Below are 11,197 nucleotides of genomic sequence, written 5' to 3' on the forward strand. Positions count from 1 at the left end.
GGGAAGATTTTAGGAATGCAAAATGACCCGCGAGTATGTTCCGAGAGAAGCCGCTTTCTAGGCGCGTGCCGGGCACAGAACACACCAGGGAACCGGCACCGGGAAGTCTCACCCGTGGGGATGCTGCTGACTTGGCTCTTACCTGCCCACAGGCCCTCAAAAGCGGGGCTGGGCTGAATTTCCCCGCGGCCCCAAGCACGGCACCGGTCCTCGATAAAACACAGCAGCTCCCACGCCGCCGGCTGCTCCCTCACCACCACGGGCACGCGGCTCTCCGGCTGTGCAGCCCCTCCGTGCCGCGGACCGGCGCTGCAGATGCAAACTCGCTCACCTCGTGGTCAGAAGGGAGCCCGCAGCCGGCTCCGTCCACGCCGAGCCCTCCGAGTGCCAAGCCCAGGGCAGGTCCCCCCTTGGCTCAGGTGAAAGCAGGCCAAAGTCCCCGCGGGGAGGTGCCGCGGGCCCGCCTGCCCCATTGGCTGCCCGCGCGGTGGAGGGGGCAGAAAGAACGAAAGAGCAGCAAACTCTGCCCCAATACCTGGCCTCCGTGCTCCCTGCAAGCTCACCCGTCGGTCTGGACAGCCTCACCATCCCCATGCTGCCCTCTTGGCGATAGAAATGCGTCAGGACACCTCCATCGTGCCGCAAAGAAATTGGCTAGTTTGCTGGAGATGCAGAACGGCCCTCAGGGTGAGGACATAGCAGAGGGGTTTGGCCTTGCAAACACAAGAAGAGGCAGTATAGATTAACCTGGATGTCCCCAGAGGGGAACCAGAACTCCTGATTAGCAGCAAAGGCTCCTGAACTCTCATTCCTGCTCTTTCGCTGACTTGCTCTTTGCCTTCAGACGGGATTTCCAGCCGCAGCCAGCAGGCTGAGGAACACCCTGTTCTCCAGACAATATTTCAGCTTAGGAAAAACAGGCCACGAACAAAAAGCGTTCAACGTCTCAGCAGAGGTGCCTCTGCCTGCTCATCCCCGCGTAGCTGCCCATGCTATCGTGGTAGGAGAGGAGCCACAGCAGGGGAACAGGGGCAGAGTCACAGGGGGTGATCCTACAAACCCCTAGGACTACAGCCAGGTCCGATGCTCTGTCGTGGAGCGCAGGCTGGGATTTACAAAGCTAACCTTCTACATGACGGACAACTCCTCATGCATAAAGGCAAACTCTGTCAGCTCCCCGTGGCTTCTACAGGAGCGTGGACAAAGCAGCACAGGAGCCAGAGGGACACGAGCCCTTTCCACACGTCTCTTACCGTAAAATTTTTAGTGACACAGCGAGACATGGCCAGAGCGCAGCAGCAGCAGAAATTCAGGCCCAGCATGTTGCTCGAATACAGCAGTAGGCTCCAGCCTGTGGTCTGCAGAGACCTGCAAATCCATGCCCTGATTCACGGGGATCTTGAAAAAAGCAGCTACGGAGCACCTAATCCGTACGCAGACACAATAAACGAGCTATGGGGAAGCCCCCAGAGGCAATGGTTATCGAAATTCAGTTTACCACGGCCAATGTTATTTAGCAGTTGGAGCAACAAGTGGAAGCAGAAGCTGACTGACAGATACCGAAGCAGCCCAGACATGACCATGCCGGTACTCAGGCAAGTTCACAGCTCGGACATCTTGAGATGACGGAAGTGCTTGCTTGTTGCCAGTGATCCCCCTTCCAAGTGCTGCTTGAGAAATCGTGTAGTCATGCATTGAACTGGTGTGATTCAAACACACTTTCAACCCATCTCACTCCGGAGCAGTTCTCCATGCCAGCTTTTATGAAATTACAGCTTCGGGGAAACACGGCGTTAGCTGGAGAAAGAGCACAAACGAACTGAGAAGCTGGAGTGTGGAAGATCAGAGACGGAGCAGGGAAAAGAAGCAAGAACTTGTATGAAATCTGTCCTTTTCACTGTTCTGTGGTGGCCTTGTCCATAAAGAAAAGGCAGACCCGGAGCCTGATGGCGCAGCCAGACCACTCCTCTGATCTGGAAGGACTCGCTGCACCCTGGGAAACAAAGTGGTGCAAAGCCCTCACTTGGGTGCTCTGCCAAGAGACTGGCAGAGTAGAAAAAAGGTACAAAGCAGTAACTAAAAACTACCAACCAAGGAGCCCAAGGGAAAATCAGGGTTGGATTCGAGCTCGCTCAGTAGGAACGAGGCAAACAGCGCAGAGCTGAGGACCTGGGGTGTGAAAGGGCCCATTCATTCCCCACGGGCAACAAAACCCGGGCTCCTGGCTCTCAGCAGATTGCTCTCCCCTGAAAGAACAGGCCTTCAGCAGCCCTGCTGGGAAAAAAAAAAAAAGAAGCATCTTTTCTGGCCAATTCGTGGCATTACCTCATCAGAGCACCACCTACGCACCCACAGAGCTGCTCCTGTCCAATGCCTTGCAGCGTGTCCCCCTGGGCTGGTGCCAGACCCGAGGCTGCAGAGGGGCCGTACCGCAAGGGCTGTAAATTCAGCCCTGTCCCTCCCAGCCCAGCAGCCAGCGAGGGGCTCCTGGGTCGGTGCCGACACACGGCGGCTCCCGCAGCACGAGGGAAGACGGATGAAGTCGGCGTGTTAAACTCAGCCAGGTCGAGGCCGCTCCTTCCTTCTCCAAACTCACCCGAGCCAGGGAACAGCCAGAGAAGGGAGGGGAAAAACGAGCCAAGCTGCTGCAGACGGCCTCTTGCGCATCCCTGTCACTCCTCGGAGATCTCCCACTTTTACTTTTCCTGTCGTGTCCCCCAGGACGGCCAGGTCCTCCAGCAGACAAAAGCCAGAGGAGCTCCTTCTCTCTGCTGGAGCCTGGGACCTGGTCCCCCGCCAGCTGCAGGGAGAGGGAGCATTACTGCAAGCGCGCCCCGTGCTCAATTCTGTCCAATTTCACAGGGTTTCCTTGCCCATCTGCCCGTAACAGCCTCGTCTTCTCACTGGTGCTCCTGCACAAGCTCACGACGACAGGGAACAGCTCAGGTCTTGACAGCCCGAGCGTACCGGTTCTTGGCAAAGGGGTGAAACAGCAAATGAGGAAAAGTAAGAAGGAGAGAAAAAAATAAGAGCGAGAGCTGGATACCTACGTCTCTGCTCCAACAGCTGTCTGCAGAAAAAAAGGACAAAGGCCGTGCAAGCACGTCAGCTGCCTTGAGCACCGCTTTTCCTGCTCATCCTTCCCACTCCTGCTCGCTGTAGAGAACGTGGCCCATAATTACTGCAAGCAGGGGAGAAGAAATGCAGGAAACCTCTGCGTGTGTGCGGATCTCAGGTGAAAGGAGCCCCCAAAACGCACAACTCACTGCTTGTAGAAACAGCCCAGGCTCTCGCTATCCCGTGTGCGGGAACAGGGCTCTACGGCATCGCCCTGGGCTTGCAGGCTGCGTCACGCCAGGCTGGTGGAGCACAAAGTGGTGTTCGCTCCCCCAAAACCTGCACCCCGTGGAGAGGAAAGCTGGTGGCGAGTGTCCTGGCAGCGTCCCACAGGACCTAGCTGGGCTCTGTGCGTGGCGAGACGCAGAGCCCCGAAAGGGGCTGGGGACTGCAGCGCTGCGGAGAATGGGAGGCTGGCTCTGCAGCGAACTCGCACGGAGAGCTTCCCTCCATCTACCGCGCCTGCTGCTAATTCCCTTCGCAGCCCTGCTCATTACTGAAAACACAACACAATAAAAGGGAACCGCACGCGCGTATACCTTGCCCAAATTCCCTCCATCCGGCCCGATCCTGAGTCACCGCCAGCCATTAACTGTTGCCATGCACTGAGGAGGACACGGTTATTAAATTAATAGGGGCTGCTTAACCTGGCTACAAATATACACGAGTTCTTTGTGCCTTAGTGAGCTAATAAGGCATGTGCTAATTACATTAATTCAAACAAGCCCAGTGCGCCCCGAGGGCAAAGGGAGAGAAGGCTGCAACAAACCCAGGCTCTTTCATAATAGCTGTGCGAGAGGGGAAGGTACTTGCCTTGACAAGGCTTTAGGAGGAGCAGCACAGCAGCGCTGCGGCTCGCGCCCTACAGCTCGCTCGGCCCAGCTGCCTGGCTATCGGGCAAAAAGCCCGGCTCCTTCACCCAGCCCTGGGTGCAACGAGGGAAAGGGGATCCCCTCTCCAAAGGGCCAGCCGGCTCGGCCCTTCCTCCCTCCGTCACGGCGGTGTGGAGCACGTCACCAGCCTCGGGGTGACACCGTGCCATTTGGGGGCCCCTTGCAGCGGGGCCAGCGGGCTGCAAAGCCACGCAGCGTCCCGCCGGGTGCTGCTCCCTGCACAGACCTGGCTCTGCCACCCCCCTGCAGGCAGGAGGGTGCTGGCCGGACAGACGGCGAGGAAGCTGTACGGACACCGCCGGGTGAGCAAGCCAGCCGGCGACGGGGTCGGGCAGGGGGAAGTGTGCTCCCCTCCCGTGTCCGAACAGAAACGGATCCTTCCGAAAGGGGAAGAGGCAGGGGAAGAGTGCGGCGGGGAGACGGGGAAGGAGGGCAGGAAGGGCAGACGCACGATCCCGGCCAGGCTGGGCTATGCTCGGAAAGGAGCCCCCCGCTCGCCAGCCCCCGAGAAGCGGGTCCCTCACCTCTGCCATCACCGGCGAGGAGCCCTCCTCGGTGCCGGCTCGCGCTGCGGTGCCTGCCTCCCGGCACACGAGGCAGGGAGAGGAAGAGGAAGAGGAGAGGAAGTCGCTCGTATTTCTTTGCATCTCCAGGGACACGTGCTCACCGAGCACTTTGCAAAGCATGCGCATGTTCCTGCTAGGGGACACTAGGGGACCGTGACAGAGCAAAGCAGGAGAGGGGTTTTTTTCCCCTCTGCTCCCACTTCTTCCTACAGCACGTGCGTCGGGCAGTGCGCAGAGCTGTCCCCAGGAGGCCCCAAAGCAATCACCTGTCTCCAGCAGCAAGGACCACGCCGTGGGAACTGCGCAGCGTTTTAAAGATGCTTACTCTCCCCGAAGACAGCATCTCCTACCAGGCACCCCGAGGGATCCAGGGCCGCAGTACAACGCGGTTCATCCCCTACACAGAGCCACGGGTACAGGCCCCATGCAGCCTCGACAGTGAGCTGGCAGAGAAGATGCAAATATTTTCACAAGGAAACCATACGAGGGGTTTTTAGCCCCTGGAAAGCGCATCTCTTTCAAGCCACGTCAGCCTCTTTCCCTGCAGAGGCTGCGGTTACTCAGTCACTGGCCCGGCACAAATCCATGACACTGCCAAAAAGGAGGGAGCTCTTCCTTCCCCCAGCAACCAGCCTGACTCCTTTCCGACCAGGCCTTTTCCCTGGCTCCCCACTGAAAAAAACAACAAACACAAAACTCACCGATGAACAGCAGGAAAATAGAACAAGAATCCCTTCTGGGAAGCCCGGGATGCGAGCGCTTCTGGGTGCCGAACAAAATGCTTTAAAAGACCTAGAGCCTTGTGGGGGCTGTGGGACAACTGACAGGTGTCACTCCCCAAAGAGGGCTCCTCTGTGCGAGCCCGCAGACACTGGTGTGCAGCCTTCAAGCTCCGCCGCGACTGCGTGGCCGCTACCTTCTGCACCAGAGATGGGTGTGGAGAGCAAACAGGCTAACACAAGGATATTCTCCCAGCTTCCCAAACGCTTTGCGACAGCAGGTGGAGACCTTTCCGACGAAGGCAGCATATGTCCTCACCTCCCACTGCTGAAGGCAGGCTGTGACTAATGCTCCCCAAACACTCCAAGTGCCAGCTAAACGTCACGTTGATCAATGCTCCTCGCCTCTCAGCCACAGCAGTGCAGGACAGCCCTCCCAGGACACCGCTGCCGTTGCTGCCCGTCCCTCTGCTGTACCGGTGCATGAGTATACCTGCTCTGCTCCTGCAGCACAAAGCACGTTTTTCTCCTCCCATCTCAGCTGCTTGCTTACGCCAAAGCTGTTGGGAGCACAACAAAATGGTTCCTTGCTCGACGCGCGTCAGCAGCCCCGCACGGGTCACGTTGCTCCTGCAGAGGTTAGCAGCTCCTCGGAGAAACTTCTACGTGCTCGGCGACGAGCAGGAGAATTGCCAAGGGGACTGCAACTGCTGTCTGACAGCTCCGGAGTCTGCGGCGTGATCCATCCACCGGCTCCCTCCTCGCCCAGGGTGCTGTGAATCAGCAGAGACTCCAGCAGGCTGCAAGGCAGGCGAGCAGCTCCCAGCAGGGAGAGAATATATATTTAGGAGGCTCCAGACAAATAAAAACACACGCGGTCCTGCTCACCAGCTCGCCGGCACAGCACAGAAAGAGACAGGTAATACAAGAAAGGAAAAAGAGGGACGGGGGTAAAAAAAAAAAAACCAACACAGTAAGTCAAACTTGGAAAGTCATTCTCTGGGTATTAAATGGTCCCAGGGCAGGACCGACATGGGCTGTGGGTGTCAGCACCCACTTTTGGTACCAGTTCCAGCAGTGCAAGCCGCCTTCCCCTGCCACAGCAGCGGGCACAGCTCGCCTCTGCCGCTGGAGCCCGGCAAGCGGGCGCAGACCTGGCCACGGGTCAGCAGGAGCTCGGCTCCCGCAGGCGAGAGGCTTGGCAGAGCGGCAGAGCCTGAGTCAGCAGCAGGCAGATGCCTCCCGATTACGTCCCGGCCGCGGGAGCGGGCTGCTCAGCCCTCCCGGGAGCGCGGCACGCTGGGGAGCGCACCCACCCACCGCCTGGCGTCTCTCGCCACCCCCGCCAAAGCCAGAGGCAGGCCGTCTGTCGGAGCGCGGCTGCGAATCGTCCCTCCCTCGGGAAGGGCCCGGGGCTGGGCTGCGTTATTCATACTGCATCTGGCATGTCTGTCGGGCTCACCGCTTCGGTGCCCGAGCTATTCCCTTCGAGCTCGCCGTTAGTTTTGGAGAACCAGAGCGGGGCATCACTAAATCTTCCTGTTACGTTTTCTGCGAAAAATGGTATCAAGGAGACAACAGCTGCCCACGTGCGTACAGTGAGCTGCTAACAAAGCAAGCGGGACAGCTCAGGGAAAGGGATTCAGGCCAACGCAACGTGTTTTATGTCCTTTAGAAGAATTGCTACCCTTACAAAATAGCCTTCATAAACAACAGCTGTTCCCGAAGGATGAGATGAACCAACAAGTGTTGCTGTTGCCTTACAGAGAAGAGCTCAGCTTACCCAGGACGTGGACAAGGAAGCTGTCCCCGTGCTTGGGAAGACTGACATAAAACAAAACAGGAAAATGACGGGCCCAGGAGAGAGCACTCGTGATGTCGGATCACACCTTCTGCAGCAGCTGCCATTGCAACTGCATACAAGAGGCAAAACCCTGCGAGTGCTGCTGCTCCTGCTTGCTTGCGGGCTACAGGGGCAGACGGACATTTTGCCATTCATCCAAGGTCACGCTCTGAGTCTGTGGCAAAGGAGAAAGCAGCACCCAAACTCACGGTTAGCGCCTGAAATACCCTGTCCCAAAACCACACTTCCTTTTTTGTTTCTGAAATCAAGAGCTCCAGCCATGGAGCCAGCCCCCAGGTAGGGCAGGCACAGCCCAGCACTGGCTTTGATGGGACTTGGGGCATCTCCTGCTGCTCAAATTCGTGTGATTCTGGCAAATTAATCTCTAAATTAAAAAATAATAATAATACAATCAATAAATGCCACACAGCCAGGAAAGAAATGAAATCCAGACAGCTCTGCTGGTACGCCACACACCAGCAGCGGCGCCAAAGGAAGGCGCACGACACAAGGAGACTTGACGAGGCATCGCCACCCACCCGCACCAGCACCACTAAGATGAGAACAAGAGCTGATTATGAAAAGGTTTAACAAAACAAACATAAAATTGCGTTCCTGGGAGTAGTTCAGTATGGGCTGCATTCAATCAAGATCAACACAGACCTCACAAATTAAACAAACAGCATCCCATCACATTTCCTCTGACACTAAGAATAAGCATTCCTGCCCGGGTGCCTTTCCCTTTCTCCAGCAAATAATCTCCATGTGGGCAGCCCTCGTAAGAGAGCAAGTATGCAAAGCTTTTTTATTTGCAGATGCGTAAGAGGAAACTGCCAGACAGAAATCCAAACCACCCAGGGTGGCAAGGTCTTTTCATTGGGTTTATTTGGGTTTTTCCCTTGTCTTCTAAAGCTTTTGTGCCCCTGTTAGTTTATCCTAATAACTGGAACTACCCAGCAAGCCATACCGCAAGGTTACAGCAACACCCTCTGCACAGCGGGTGCTCAGCCCACTCCTCCTTCACCCTTCCTTTGTGCTTGAAGGCAAACAGAAGGGGATAGGAAAAACTGATTTCTGCAATGCTGGCGTTCTTGGGAAACGCTCCGTAAAACAGACGTACTGCGTGTGGCGTGTGCCAGAGTCAGAAAGAAATACAACACACTGGCTTGCACAAGCAGCATCTGTAGCTCGTGCACTGCTACGCTTCCAATTCTCTCACCTTCTCGTAGTGCAGATATCTGGGCATTTCTAAGGAAGCTCAAATGTGCAAACACGGGCATCAGAGCAGGCTTTTGCATTTCCCCACAATGCAGTGGTAAGGCATCAGGTGACGCGTACACAGATGGAAAGGAAAGAACCAGTCCTTACGTCCCTGCAAGAGCAGGAGGCAGGACTCGGAGACAGAGAGATCCCTCCCCATCCTGCAATCTACTGGATTTGTTGCAAACCATTAGGATTAAATAAGATCCAAACCTGGGAGCAGAGTTAAGGCTGTGCAGGCAGCTGGGACATAACCGTGTCCGCCTGAAAGCCTAACAGGACATTGACAAACTTGTAAGGGACAGACTTGAAGAGGCCCCGTGCCCAGGCTTTCCCCGTAGCCTGAGGGCTCGCACATGATGATCTGACCTCAGCTGGTGCAAACCGAATTTGCTGCACTGCCTCTGCCAGAACTACCTCAATTTACTGCAGCCAAGGGCCACGGCGCACGGCTCTGGGACACCACTGACCAGCCAGCAGATGTGTGGAAACTTCCTCCTGGGGAAAAACAAAACAAAAACACGCAAAAACAAAACAAAAACAAAACACAAACAAACAGAAAAACAACAGAAAAAAAATCTGATAAAAGGACAGCCAGGAAGAAGGCAGGCTTAGGAGAAATGCCTATCTGCTCTGAAGCAGCCCAGAAAAGGGGGACTTGCAGAAGGTCCCTTGATGGTGTATTTGCACCCTGCTATAATATACATGAGCTGCAGCCAGCAGGATCACAAGGAAGCTCATTTGTCCCAGCCATTCCAAACCTGGTTTGGTTACACCTCATCTCCCCAGCACGGGATCTCTTAACAACCGAACAAAAATATTTTGCATTTTTCCGCTCTTCCTTCAGCCCTGGGGCCTAGTTCAAAGCTCTTTTATGTCGTTCTGGCAGCACAGCATGCTTCTAGGCAGATAGAAACAGCCCATTAAAAGATACACCCTGTGCGGTGGATCTTGCTGGCACTGGAAAGTTAGCAGGGCAAACGTTTTGCAGTTCCCTGCCCAGGTTAGCTCAGGGATCAAGTGACAAAAGAAAGCGCTGCGCTGCAGCAAGGCAGACCTGCTGTGGGCCGGCACCGAGGGGCACTCGAGTGCCTTTGCAGACACATTCAGTGCTTCTAAACTTCTCGCCACGCAACCAGCCGCCCTCGCCTTTCGCCCCAAATATTTCACAAGGGCACACTGCCTTTCAGCAGCTACGGTGAGTTTGGCAATTGCTCTCCCACAGCATTATGCTTCCAAAAGACACGGAGAGGGGTGAAAGAGATGCTTCAGAGGTTTGCCAGCATTTGTGGAACAAGTGTCCCCCAGCCCAGCGCACAGCTGGCTCCTGCCAGGGAGGACCGAAAGGGAAGACAAGGCAGTGCTACACCACACCTAGGCGCTCCTTGCTGAGAAAGTATTAGTCACATTAGTCACTCCAGAGTGTCAAGGGATCATTAACTATTTTCACAGCATTGTGCAGTCATCACACACCTAGATCTGGCTTCACTCCTCACGGAAAATCTGTTCTTAGAGGAATCTGTAGATTGGTTCCCTCATCAGGAACACGAGCTCCAAACACAGCGCAGTGTTTTCACATCTACTTTTCCCCCTAAAAATGCTGCTGCCCTAATCCAGAAGAGCTCTCCCTCCCAATATTTCACAATTTTTGGCACGAAGACAGTTACGTAAGAACAACTATGCAGGCACATGAAACGCTCACAGCTCCTAAGCGAAAATTTCCCTCTCGTGGCACCCTCATTGGAGCACAGCTCCAAAAAACGCCCTGAGTCACACGGCTCCCAGGCTCTGAGGGCACACCAAACCCCAGCAGCTCCTTCTCCATCCCTCGTCTCCATCACACCTTTACCCTGCCAGAATCCTACAACACAAAACATGAAGCACAAGTGAGCAGGGGACTGCTCCTACATATACATGTTGCTGTCACCTTGGCCAGCCAGGGTCAGGTAGGTGTTTCCCCCTGTCTTCTCCACTAACGTCTGTCTTGGCAGGAAAAGAGGAGCATATGACCCTGCCAGGCTGTCAACGATTTCTACCTCCTTGTAACTTAACACTGCACACTATCCCTTCTTAAAATGGCAGCAGGAGGATCGCACAGGGCTCTGGCATCTTAGTAAGACATTAACAAGATTGTTGGGCGTCAAACAAGACAGCAGGCCTTCCTTCAGAGCTGTGCCGTGCTCCAATTTAAGATGCAGGTTTGCTCCGTATTCCAACTCGGCCATCCACCTCCTGCCAAAATACAACGTGCCTCAGCATGATGGGCTTCCTGGAAACAAATGAGCCCAAGGGCACAGCACCGGGAGAAAAACTGTACCTGCACGAATGACAACAAGAAGTAGCAGTGCACGATTCAAAATCCTGCAGGCATAAATCCTCTTTAAATACTGGTGTTTGTTTTCTGGTGAAGAGGTTTAAGTATCTCCCCACATCAGGCCTCCTCTATACCTTGTAACAGCTTATAACGGCCTGGAAAGCAAAACACAAGCTGCGGCTAAGAAGACAACCGCCATCCAAGCCCCACATGATATATTGTTATCAGCCAAGTACCACTCTAGTCTGATTGCCTTTTTCTTCCCATTGCCAAGAAGTGAGTTTAAGAGGCGAGCCCCAATGGCTTGCAGTGATCGAAATCACTGCAGATAGCGTCCCGGCGGCAGCAGCCACACCACGACAGGTCACATCCTAATGGCAGCGAGTGTCGCAGGGATGAAGGCCCCTTCACCTGAGGTGCTACGTAAAAACAGGTGGTGCCGACAGCCCCTGCTCCACCTGGCCAGAGCGCTTATATTTTTGAGG

At 55.2% G+C, this 11,197-nt stretch overlaps 1 protein-coding gene across 5 annotated transcripts in view; it reads right to left on the reverse strand.

Annotated features, from left to right (window-relative positions):
• SLC25A22 (solute carrier family 25 member 22) overlaps positions 1-11,197 on the reverse strand; it is a 47,083-nt gene that overhangs the window by 28,452 nt on the left and 7,434 nt on the right. The window contains exon 1 of one of the 5 annotated variants that reach the window (XM_040559005.1): positions 5,789-6,170. The exons of 2 other annotated variants lie outside the window; for them this stretch is intronic. The gene's annotated coding sequence lies outside the window, so the exon portion shown is untranslated. Of the gene's footprint in view, positions 1-4,534; positions 4,665-5,277; positions 6,171-11,197 lie in introns of those variants that run through there. 2 more of the 5 variants (XM_040559006.1, XM_040559004.1) reach the window with 2 other exon arrangements.

Source organism: Cygnus olor, chromosome 5 (genome assembly GCF_009769625.2).
Source record: "Cygnus olor isolate bCygOlo1 chromosome 5, bCygOlo1.pri.v2, whole genome shotgun sequence".
NCBI classification, from domain to species: domain Eukaryota; kingdom Metazoa; phylum Chordata; class Aves; order Anseriformes; family Anatidae; genus Cygnus; species Cygnus olor.